This window comes from Pygoscelis adeliae, unplaced genomic scaffold (assembly GCF_000699105.1).
Source record: "Pygoscelis adeliae isolate BGI_AS28 unplaced genomic scaffold, ASM69910v1 Scaffold85, whole genome shotgun sequence".
In the NCBI taxonomy this organism is placed as follows: Eukaryota; Metazoa; Chordata; class Aves; order Sphenisciformes; family Spheniscidae; genus Pygoscelis; species Pygoscelis adeliae.
The window spans coordinates 1,348,784-1,360,657 of NW_008824900.1; positions in this window are offsets into that span (position 1 = coordinate 1,348,784).

Here is an 11,874-nt window from a genome sequence, read left to right on the forward strand (position 1 = left end):
CACTAGGCGGGTCACCTGGTCATAGAAGGAGATCAGGTTGGTCAAGCAGGACCTGCCTTTCATAAACCCATGCTGACTGGGCCCGATCATCTGGTTGTCCTGTACGTGCCACGTGATGGCACTCAAGATGATCTGCTCCATAACCTTCCCCAGCACTGAGGTCAGACTGGCAGGTCCATAGTTCCCCAGATCCTCCTTCTGGCCCTTCTTGTAGATGAGCATCACATTTGCTAACTTCCAGTCAGCTGGGACCTCCCCACTTAGCCAGGACTGCTGATAGAGGATTGAAAGTGGCTTGGTGAGCGCTTCCACCAGCTCCCTCAGTACCCTTGGGTGGATCCCATCCAGCCCCATAGACTTGTGTGCGTCAGCTTCTCACCTTGAGGATTTAATTCTAATACTGTTGATGTGAACAGCAAAAATTCCATTTGTGTGATACCCAGTGGCTGTGTGACATGGACTGGGGCACCCACAACACAGGGCATATGACAGATGGTTTAGCAGAAATGTGTCCACCTACACAGAGAGGCTTCCGTAACTGAGTGTTCAGTTGCTGATTTTGGTATAGATTAAGCACTGCTCAAACCAGTTTTTGTTACAGATTTGTATTTCCAGTATAGCTGTGAAGTTTCTGAGATTTTAGTGGTACCAGGCAGTTCAGAAATAAGCAGATAGTTTAACATCAAAAGGGACGTAAATAACTTAGATTTCTTGAGTGTATCTCTACAGTTTTATTTTTAAAATTCCTTTAGAGTATATTTGTCTGTAAAACTTCAAATTATTAAAATGCTCTGCTTTAAAATATTGAACAAATGTTTTAACAGAAAATTTGCAAGGCCTCAGTCAAGTAACTTGGGAATATTTTCTTACTGACAGGTGAGCAAAAATTAAAAATAGGAATGTGCTTAGAACTTCCAGGGGTTTTTTGCTGTGTTTGGGGTTGGTTTTTTTAGAGCTTTATAAACTCACTTAAGGGTAAGTTAAAAGTGCTGACATCTATCATTGGAATGGAATGGAGAGACTTAAACTTTAGGAAAAATTGCCATGACTGTCAGTTTTAATGTAAAAGCAGATGAACGGAAATTTCTGCAATTCTAACTTTTCTAATATATGGACAAAATCCCTGAAAACAGTTAATGAGCATTTACTTTTCCTCAGTTTATAGGAAAGATTGCAGTGCCACTTAGCTGAAATGTTTATTGCTGAAGTGTTTATTTTAGTATTAATGCTTAAAAGCCAATACAAATTCAATCTCTTCATAGCCTTAGCATTTTGTGATTCAGAATGAGTGATGCTATGAGTAATGGCAATTCTGCTGATTGCACAGAATTGAGTATGAAATACTTTAATCAATGAATACATTACTGAAATATTTAAAGAGAAACTGCCAGGTTTTCAGGCCCCAGTTGTTTTTACAATTTGGTGGCTTTATTTTTATTTTATTTTTATTTTTAAATCAGTAAGAAATATTTTGTATGTGAATGGAAATACTCTGAATATTCTTGAAAGTGAAATCTTTGGAGGGACAGGAATGATTAAACACTGCGTAGATAGTATTGTGCTTGTGAAATATGGAACAACTTCAGTCAGAATATAGGAAACAATGAATGCGGGGGTCCTCTGCAGTAAATTAGCATTCTGCTCGCTTTGTTCAAGCAAATGGACTGAACTTAGCTGTGATACATAGCTAGAAGAGTGTTACTGATACAGTGTCCAGTGAGGATCAGTATACAGTGTTTCTAGGCAGGTGCAATATAAATGCCAGAGGACATATTAGGCAAGTTTAAACTCTGAAGTTCTCTTTAGACTTGCATTTTCTCTGGGTTTGTGTAGTCCCTTTCCACTGTCTAAGAACTTTGCAAAATCAAAATTGCCAGACGAGTCTTGAAAATAATAAAATTTTGATGTTGGTTTTGATCAGCTCAAGTTTTACAATAGCGAGAGAGTTTTATGTGTCTTTAAAAGTATCATGATCTGAACCTGTTCATTACTAAAAGGGACTTGTAGATGATACAGGATGAAGACAAAAAGAAGACACAGTTTGCAGAAGCATATCCGACTGCACAAGGATCATCTTTATTTCAGAATCATAACAATGCAGCAATCTTTTATAAAAGATACAGCTCATTGTAAAATCTGATTCTGTTCAGGGCATTATTTATTCCAGCTTCAGTGGCCCTGCCCAAACCTCAGCCATTCAATTTGCAACAGAAATAAGACTGATCATCACAGCATTTAAATTAGAAGTAAATGCTGTGTTGGGATGTGCAGGCAGATAGGAAGAGAAATATGGGTTAAAAAAAAAAGAAACAACAAACTAATGAGAGGAATGGTGACAGCCAGCTATCCTAGTATTCATGGTGGACTAGCAATACAATAGTGGATCAAGTCTAAGTACTTCAAACTGAAGACAATTGGCAATGCTCAAAACACAGCTGTCTTAATCCTAGTCAAACCTATCCTTTAAGCCAAATAATAAGAAAAACAGAAAACATTGAGGGCAGAATTGGATGTATAAACATAAACATGAAAATTGAACTCGAATACCAAGCAATTTTTGTTTGTTTTGCAGTATCACAAAACAGCAAATGCAATGGTTTTGGAAGTACCACAGAGATTTCCAAGCCTGTACAATGGTTTCGTGTGCCCTGAGATTTATGATTAATTACATCTGCTGTGAGAATAGAATTATGGACATTTTTTCTTTCCAACTGTTTTTTAGTAAACTCAACTCATAAAAATGCATGTAGGTTTTTATGACAATAAAATTCCCTTTGGTAATAGTGAAATAAGTGGATTTTACAGTAGGCTGTATAATCCTCTATTTGTGGAAATATGATGTAAGGAAGTAATCACATAGCACTGATGTTATGAAGATGAGCTCTTGGCATTTGCTGAACAGTATGGCTAAAACATCTTTTTTCAGGCTAATCTCTGAAGCAGTGTGAAGAAAGTAATCAGATTGAGATGAAAAAGTTTAAGTGGATCATCAATATGACAGGAAAGGTTTTGAGAACACTTCAAAAGATGGAAGAGAAGGGTATATCATCTGTTTCAGTTCTTAATCGTAGTTGATTGTATTGTGCTTGTCTGAAAAATGACCCATTATTTTTCTCAAGAAGAATTCCCAAGTGCAACCAAAGTTGTATGCTACTACACTGTAATCAAATGAGGTAGCAAATTTTTTTTGGCTGATATAAACTGGAAATGAATTTGGTTCCAAAAATCTGTGATGGAAGTACTGTTTTAATCAGAAAATACAGATTTCAATGTTGAAAAAAAGTATTTTCACCAGAAGCAAAACATCATAATGATTCTTAGTAATAATTTTACCACTTACTTTGAAGAAATACAGTTTTACAGCAGTGACATAAGCTATACACGTAGCCATTATAAAAATACAAATTGAAATATAAGACTAAAAGTATAACGTATTTTAGAAATGCACAAAACCAAGAAATAGTTTTTTTCCTGTTAATAGGATCAAAAGATAAAGAATACATGTTTGAAAATAATTGCCTTTGTAATTTACTTCAGTTTGGATCATGACAGAAGGAGGGCATAAAAATGTATACTAAGCTACATCTTCTGATATATTTTTACCCTTGGTTTATTTTATTCAACCGTAGAGATGAACATATCTTTCTTTAACCTTTCCTTAAGATTACCTAACGTAATATTCTGTACGCTTCAGTTTCTTTGTGTGAGTTGCATCCAAAGCCTTTGGAAATCGGTGACTGCCTTCAGTGGGCTCTGGGTCGGATCCTGAGGTGACGCTGGCAACTGTTTGACCAATATGACTTTTCCATGACTGAACTTGCAATAGAATGTTGCCATAAATTTGATGGCATTTGAATAGAGAGAGAAATTTAAATAGGCAGTGCTTCAAGATGAGTTGACTCATTATCTGAGCTGGTAAGAGTCACTATAAGGAGCAGGGACAGTTTCGTCCAGGCTCTTCAGAATTACTGAAATGCATTCGATGCCATTAATTTGCAGAGGTAGAGGGATGGAAGATTCTGGGTTTTGTCATTTTCATCTAGATTGTACTTTCCTGCTTTGGAAGTCAAATCAGGTTTCAGAGTTAGGTTTCAAGCATCATGCAAAAAAAATTACCTAAAGGTTTTATAACTTATCAAAGAACAATCTTTTTTGTTAAATTCTCTTTAAAGTCATGGTACTTGGTTACCGTATGTTAACCTATGTTAAAAAACAAAATAAAAAAAAAAAACCCACCAAACTTCTCTTTGTCAGCTGCTTCCCAGCTTGCTATTCTACCCCAATGGGTTAACCTCTGTTTCCCCTAATGCTGGTGAATTGGTATAGTCACGTGCTTTGGGCTCATCTACAAATGTTACTTTATTCCCCAGCGGAATATCAGAAACCAGGAACATTTCCTCCATTCCCTCCAAAACCACTTGCAAGCCTTCGACTTCATCTCAGCAGTTTGTCTCCTGGTGCCAAAAGTTTGGAGAACAATGTTCTGTGATGTGAACAAGCCTCAAGGATTAAGGATTAGTCTTTGACAATAATTGTTATTGTATTTTAGGTTAGGCCTTCAGGTGATGATTCCAAGCTGTAACACAGTGAGGCAGGGAATAAATTCAGTGATCTGTGACTTGCCTCTGAGAATGCTATACCTCCAGCTTTCTCACAGTGAAAGATATGATTTTGCTTGAGTGCTATTTATATAAGCTTAACTTTTAGTCTTGCCTGAGAAGAGAGTTCCTTTTGAGGTAGGATGATGGCGCTGTTTCATCCACGCATAAGCATGTGATTAATTTCAGTGAAATGTCTAGTGCTGTACTTGTAGAATTAGTTACGGTTTTAGCAGTTTGTATGGTAAAAGGAAACCAAGTGATTAGGATATATTTCCAATTCTTTCGCTTAGCCTCTTGCTACAAATTAAGTTCATATCCTCATTTCTGCATTTAATATTTAATGTTGAGGTGAACACAACAAAGTAATTATAGTCTCTTGGCTGTCAGGGACTATGGAATTGCGATTTTTTTTTTTTTTTTTTTGGTCTTCTACAGAATTTCCTTATCAGTTATTCCATTGTAAAATGCCAGTAGGATCTGGTATTTGGTACTGTTCCATTGTTTGGATGTGTTGCAAAACTAACTTTTTTTAATGTTGCTTTAAGCTTCTCTTTTCTCTTATCATACCACAAGGTATTTGCATCTAATTATTTTACTTTTATTTCTTACTGTATTTCTAAATGAATATTTACAAAGCATTTGTCATCATATACAGTAATTTATCATTCTGCAAGAAAAGTAAGTTGCCATTTAGAAAAACTGTATGTGTGTCTTGCATTAGAGAGATGGTTACTATGATGGTAAATCCATTTTAGGAAAAATGTGACCATGCTGAAATCTGTGTTGAAAAGAGCAAAAAGAGTTAGTCAAGGCCTAGAAAGAACATGAGTAGAAGTAAGGAACTTAAAGTAAGTCTATTTAGTTTGTGTATGTCTGAGATGAATTGATGATGGTTTTCTAATACCACTGTAAGGAGATGACTTCTCATCCAGAAGAAAAAGGGGGAACAAGATCCCTGAGTAAAAGTAAAACTTCAATTCAGATAAGAGAAAAAATGTAGATATTATAAGAGTGAGAGTAGTTTAGCCTTTGAACAACTTGATTAAGGATGCAATATGCTCTCTGTTATTTGACATTTAAATACGGATGCCTTCTGTAGAGTACATGGCAAAACTCTGATGTTCTTTGTCATGCAGAAGGCTGAGTTAAGTTTCCAAAGTATACAGCTCTGACTTAAATTTTTTTAATCGAAACTTGACCCATGTGCCAAAAAACTTTCATGTTACGAGGGAATAAAAATTAAATTATGCAAACTTTTATTTTGTAAATATGAGTAATACTGATATCCCCCATTCATCAATTCACAGGCGTGATTGATGATCCTTTCTGTACATTATTGTTCACTACATTTAGTTGAGGTATTCCTATCTGACTTTTAGCTGGTATAAATCCTTCTTCTCAGGCTATTTACAATAGCTCAACGCTTAACCAGCATTATCTACAGTAATATTCAGTATTCTTTATGGAGTAAATGGGACAGAATCAATAAGAACTTCTTTTACATTAAGCCTTTCTAGTATGATACAAAAATTCGTAAAGCCTTTAAGAATAGCTTTTAAGAACACTAATTGAAATTAGTCTTAATGTAATGCAACAAGCCCTGTTTGCATTAGCTTTTTTAATTAGACTTTTCTGAATTAGGGGTTTATAGCAAGCTTATAGTTTATTTTGTTCAGTCTGTTTTGCAGGAATATACATGTATATGTTCACAGACAAGTGTACTTTTGCATCATCATCTCACTCTAAGGTATCCTTCAGTGCTTTCTCCATCCTGTCTTGTGATTTCTCGATTTACAGAGCACTGTAGTCACATTTGGGACTTTACAGGTTGCCCCCGCCCTTCAAAATTCTACTATGTCTTCCTTACCTCTCTGATGATGATAAACTCTGTAATTGCAGCACTACTTCAGCTAAGGCTGCCCTCAACCTTCACAGCTGTTACTAGTTTTTATTTTTGCTTGTAACAAGTCCCAGAGAGCATATCTTCTAGTTGTTGTCTTGTCACATGTGTTGTCTTGTTGTCACCTATGCTAAGACATTGTTTTTGACTCACACCAGAAGTCTCCTGGATTCCTTGGTCCAGCCCTATTGCCCCTCCAAGAGGTATTAAGATAGTTATGGTCCCATACAAGGGCCTGTGATTGTGAGGTGCTGTACAGCTGTATGAAGAACGCTTCTGCTTCTCAGAAAGACTTGGTGATAACATGACAGTATTATCCCTATAGAAGAGAAACAGTTTTTCTTAATGCATTTCTCTTCTTCCTGGATTGGTGATAGTTCACCTGCTTCATTACAAGCAGACAGGCATTGTGAGCGGTCCACAAGTTTCCTGTTTGGAATCCAGTGTATGCCTTTGTAATTTTGTGACTGGTGCATTTTCCTTAAAGAAAAAAAGGGACCTGCTGGCAGAGGAAGGCTAATACCTCTCCCCCCCCCCCCTTAAAAATGTTTCTTTCTCTTGCTGCCACTAAGCCATGGGTTCTGCTGGAATGCAGCTCCCTGTTCATGGAGGTACAGGTGATCATCTCTCTTGGAGAGGACAAGCACTGAACAGTCCCTGTGTGCCTCTCTCCCAGGAATGTTTTACTCTAGGTTTTGGAGAGAGATCTGGGAAGAAACTTTATGCTGTTACGCTCATTCTGTAGCTCCTCTTTGACAAAGATGGCTCCATTGACGCTGACACGAGCATAGTGCTTCAGAGAAGGTTTTGTAGAAATACTGTAAGAAAAGACTGACTTAGCTACTCAAGTGTGGAATAAAAAATTAGAAGGAAGTATGTTCTTGTAGATCCTGTATCGAAAATCTCTGGTGTACACCAAACTGCAGTTTTGATGTGTGACATACTGTTCTACTGGCCACGTTAGAAGGGCCTAAAATAAACATGTATCAGTTCATCCACCTGTGTTTTATATGAATGCAATACTAATCCTTAAAAATATAAAGAAATATACTAACAATATGAATGTGATACTTATCCTTCAGGATAAAAATTGAAAGCATAAGTTGCGGTGCAGTAACTTGATGGGGAAGCTGCCACCAGCTCTGAGGCGTGTGAGGCAATGGCGGTGTGTCTGAGAGGGCTCCGTGCCCTCGGGCTGTGTGTGTGAGGGACCGGCCGGCAGGCGGCAGGTCTCACGAGAGTTGGGGGATGAGAGCGGGCCAGTTCAAACCATGGGAAGCCACGTATGACCAGCCTATCCTGACGTTGAAGTGTCAGGTTGGATGGGGCCTTGAGCAGCCTGATCTAGTGGAAGATGTCCCTGCCTAGACTAAGTGATCTTTGAAGGTCCCTTCTAGCCCCAAACGTTTTTTGATCACTGTTCTCCTATTTCGTATGTATTTGATGTTTTTAGAAAGAATCTGTATGTTCTAGACCTTAGAATAGATGTGATATTCCACTTGAAGTGATCCAGTAGTCTCTCATAAGATAAGGTGGTTTAAGCACTGGTTTGTAAAAGTAAAAAAACAAATTAAATAAATGCTACAATAAAATAAAACTTAATGAATAGAAGGTCTGTGACATGATGTCTCACATTTGTGAAGCTCCACTTGTATTGTTGGATGAATAATCAGGGTTTATAAACAGGTATGGAACAGATAATGAGATCTTTCTGCACCTTGAGACGCAGCATGGTAATGTATGAGAATTATTGCGCTTCCTTTCCGCAAAAGGTCATGTGCAGTGGGAAGCATCTGAAAGATGGAAGTCCCACCACTAATGAAATCAAAATCTGAAAAAGCATAGGGAGTAAAAAAAAAAAAGTCCCACCACTTAAGAACAGGTTAGAAAAAGTGATTGAATAGAAACTTCTCTACCCAGAAGGATTTTGTCTGTCTTCCCCTGAGGTCATTAATTAGCTTGGTTTGTTGTCCCTTGAACACCCTTCCTGCTAGTCATACCTTCAGGAGTAGGAATAAGCGTGCTAAGGCACAGTGGTTGCAAAAGAAGGGGAGCATACTAAAGTACATCCCTACGTTACAAAAAGTCTGTGTATTTCCCCGGGTGTGCAGGCATGTGTGTATCTGAATGCTGCTGTTGAGATGATTCTTGCCACGTAACCAAAAAGGCATGCTCAGCATTTATCACCGTTTGTAGGACTGTTAGCCCTCCTGACACCTGTTTCCTCACTTTATACTTCTCTACACAAGACAAAGAAATCAAAGACAAGTCAGGAGATGTTAACTAACCATTACTTTTTCTTCTGGTGTGGATGCTTTGCAACAATTTTTCCTTGAGAGCAACCCACCTAACCCTGACCATATCTCGTCACATCTTTCACTTTCATCCCACTGATTCCCCTTTAACACTATATCGCATTAAGATAATATTTACCATGGGTAGGAAAATGTAATTCAGCCTTCTGCAACTGTGATTCATGTAGAACAGATTGTAAGGATATTGTTTTCATTAAAAAGCAACTACTGAATGTTTCCATTTAACTCGCTGACTACTGCAGTTGTTCACCGGATAATACAAAATGTTTGTATTCTGAAAATAGTGTCTATTACAGTAACTTTAATATAGCTTATTCCATAGTGGAAAGCAAAACATAGCCTACCACATGGAGAATCAAAATAAGGAAATGAGTTCTCATATTGCTTAAAACCGTGTAATCTGAACTAAATGCACCACTTTGCAACTTCGTTCGTATATGGTTGCATTGAGTCATACTTTGAGTTACATGTTATTCTATTAATAGACTTATGTTGAGAATTTCTAAGATAAGCCATCATGCGATATACAGCCATTCTGGCTCAAAATTAGGTGATGTGTTAAATAGAATTATTTGAGTTTATTTCTGTGGGACTTGTATCTATAGATAGATTCCGCTTTAGCATAATTTTCATTTATCAAAAGAAAATATATGTCCTGATTACAAAGCGTTAGAGTGGAGCTAAATGTGAACTAAATGAAATTTAGAGACTGAACAGTTGGAACTGAAAGATAATAGCTATTGTAGATGCTAACCATGTTTTCATCTAAGAATTCTTCTTATTGTAGTTTTCAAGGTGGTATTAAAAGGGCGCGAAGGTCACGAGGCTAATGCCACTTGGCATTACTCCATTCAATTAAACATGGTGTATCACATTGTGATACAATTATTCCATCACTATTTTTACTTCAAAAGACTTATGAGCGTGATCCATCAGTTGCCATCATGCGGGATAACGAGGACTCGCTCTGAAATGATTCCCTAATTGTAAACTCAATGCCTGTGAAAAGCCGTTTTTGCCACTCTTTGGCAAAGCGCTGTGTTACTATAGTTTGCTGTTGGCACATGTTGCTCTCTGTTAAATGTACCAAGTGTTTGATATCTAATTATGCACTTATAGGTTTTCAGAGAATCAGAATGCAAATAGTTGTTGCAGAGTGAACTCTTACTTCTAGCTCTCCAGATTATTTTTTTCAACTCAGGCACTACAGCAAACCACACTGAGAGCTATTAATGTAAATTAATTACTCCTCCTGCTGGCTTCTTTACAACTTACTCAGATGAGGGGTTATTAAATGCATCATGCCTTGCAAATTTGCATGCATTAAAAACCTTATCATTGCCTGTGCGCTGTTGGCCTCCGTTAGGGGTCCAAGAATTAAAAAATTATTGCTCAACCATTTTAACTGGTAAGTGCTGATCACTGTCCACATGGCTCTAAAATATAGCAGAGTAGGTCATTCTGATTATAGACTCTCCTGATAACGTGACATCCCTAACATTGTCCAGGGCATGTGAATCATACCGCCCTTTTATGTTGATACTTTAAAACTACCATGAAGATGGGAATTGTAGGATGCGGCAGACTGTGTATTTTTCTGATTAATTTTTTCTTTAAATTTCTGGTTCAAACAGGTGAAGAAAGCAGATAACCATGGTAACCCAGAAAAATGTGGGAATATATATCTGCCGGTGTATATTTGTGGAGAGTTGAAGAAATGTGTAGAGGGAGCTTTATTTATTTATTTACCATTTTATTCTGTTTTTACTTGGTGTTTTGATCCTAAACAGAGACAAAAATTTCTCGAAAACTGAAAGCTATGAAAAGTCCAAACACATTTTGTATGTTTTAAATAATTTTGTTTTAATGCAATTATAAGTCATTTAAATGATGAATATTTCAACTTTTATAATGATTTTAAATAAAGAACTCTGAAATTAGGTAATTTCAAAAATAAAAACAAACCATTAATTGATACAATATTGACATGACTGTTTTTAATTTTAGCAAAAAAAGTTTCAAGAGTGACATGTACTTACATAGTGCTTTGAAATAAAACAGCTATGAAATGTTATATCTAATAGTTGAGATTTCCTCAAAAAATATTAAGCATACTGAAACAGACTTCAAGTAGAGTTGAATAGTCTTGGTTTCACTTAAAATGGTGTATGTGTCAGAAACAATTGGTAACAATAAAAGAGAGAGGGCCCTGAAGTATTATTGGCCAGGTCCTTTAGTTGCTATACAGGTTTTTGACTGTTCCAGGCAGTTGCGTCCACAAAGTCTTCCACTCACACATTTGCAAAACTGAGGGAGAAGGATTAAGGGAATTTTGGCCAGATATTTTGTGCACTCTATCTTTGTGGCTTTTCTGCCCTCCACTTATGTTTTTGTACTATGTGCCGCCTTAATTCAGCTGAAAATGTGACCACACAAACCTGTTAATTCTGATGTTGATTAGGAAGATCACATCCACGGGAGTTTTGAGACAGATGATGAATTTCTGCATGACTGCAGCATCTGTCATTATTACCTAAGTTCTGTGCGTATGAGAGGGATTCTTGAAGGTGTCTAGATAAAAGGTTATCACCTCCAGGGATGGTCATAATTGTCTCGTTGATAATGATAGTCTCTTGCTGATTGCCTATCTTACAGAACTCAAAAAGGAAAACAAAAATGTTAAAACTGTATTACATACTTTACTGAAGATTAGTTAGCCTAATTTTTTTCATATTTCCAATAATGTTAGAGCAAACATATGGACAGCTTTCTAGTCTAGGTTTTTAAGTCCTTTTTGTAGGTGAGAAGCTTACACGTACACATCTTATGATTTCTTAAAAAAAAGTCTTTCTTATGAGTGCATTCTGAAAAGTGTTTTTTAGAGATATTTTGACATTTCAGCATTTTAGGGATGTTCAAAGCTTACCATTGTGTTTTCCCACTTTTTTTACAATGTTGAAGGCAAGGAGTTAGACATCTTGCCGTTAAGTAATACTTACTACAATAAACAGGCATCTGCTTGGATCTTAAAGACAGGCGGGGGGGTGGTGGTGGTTCA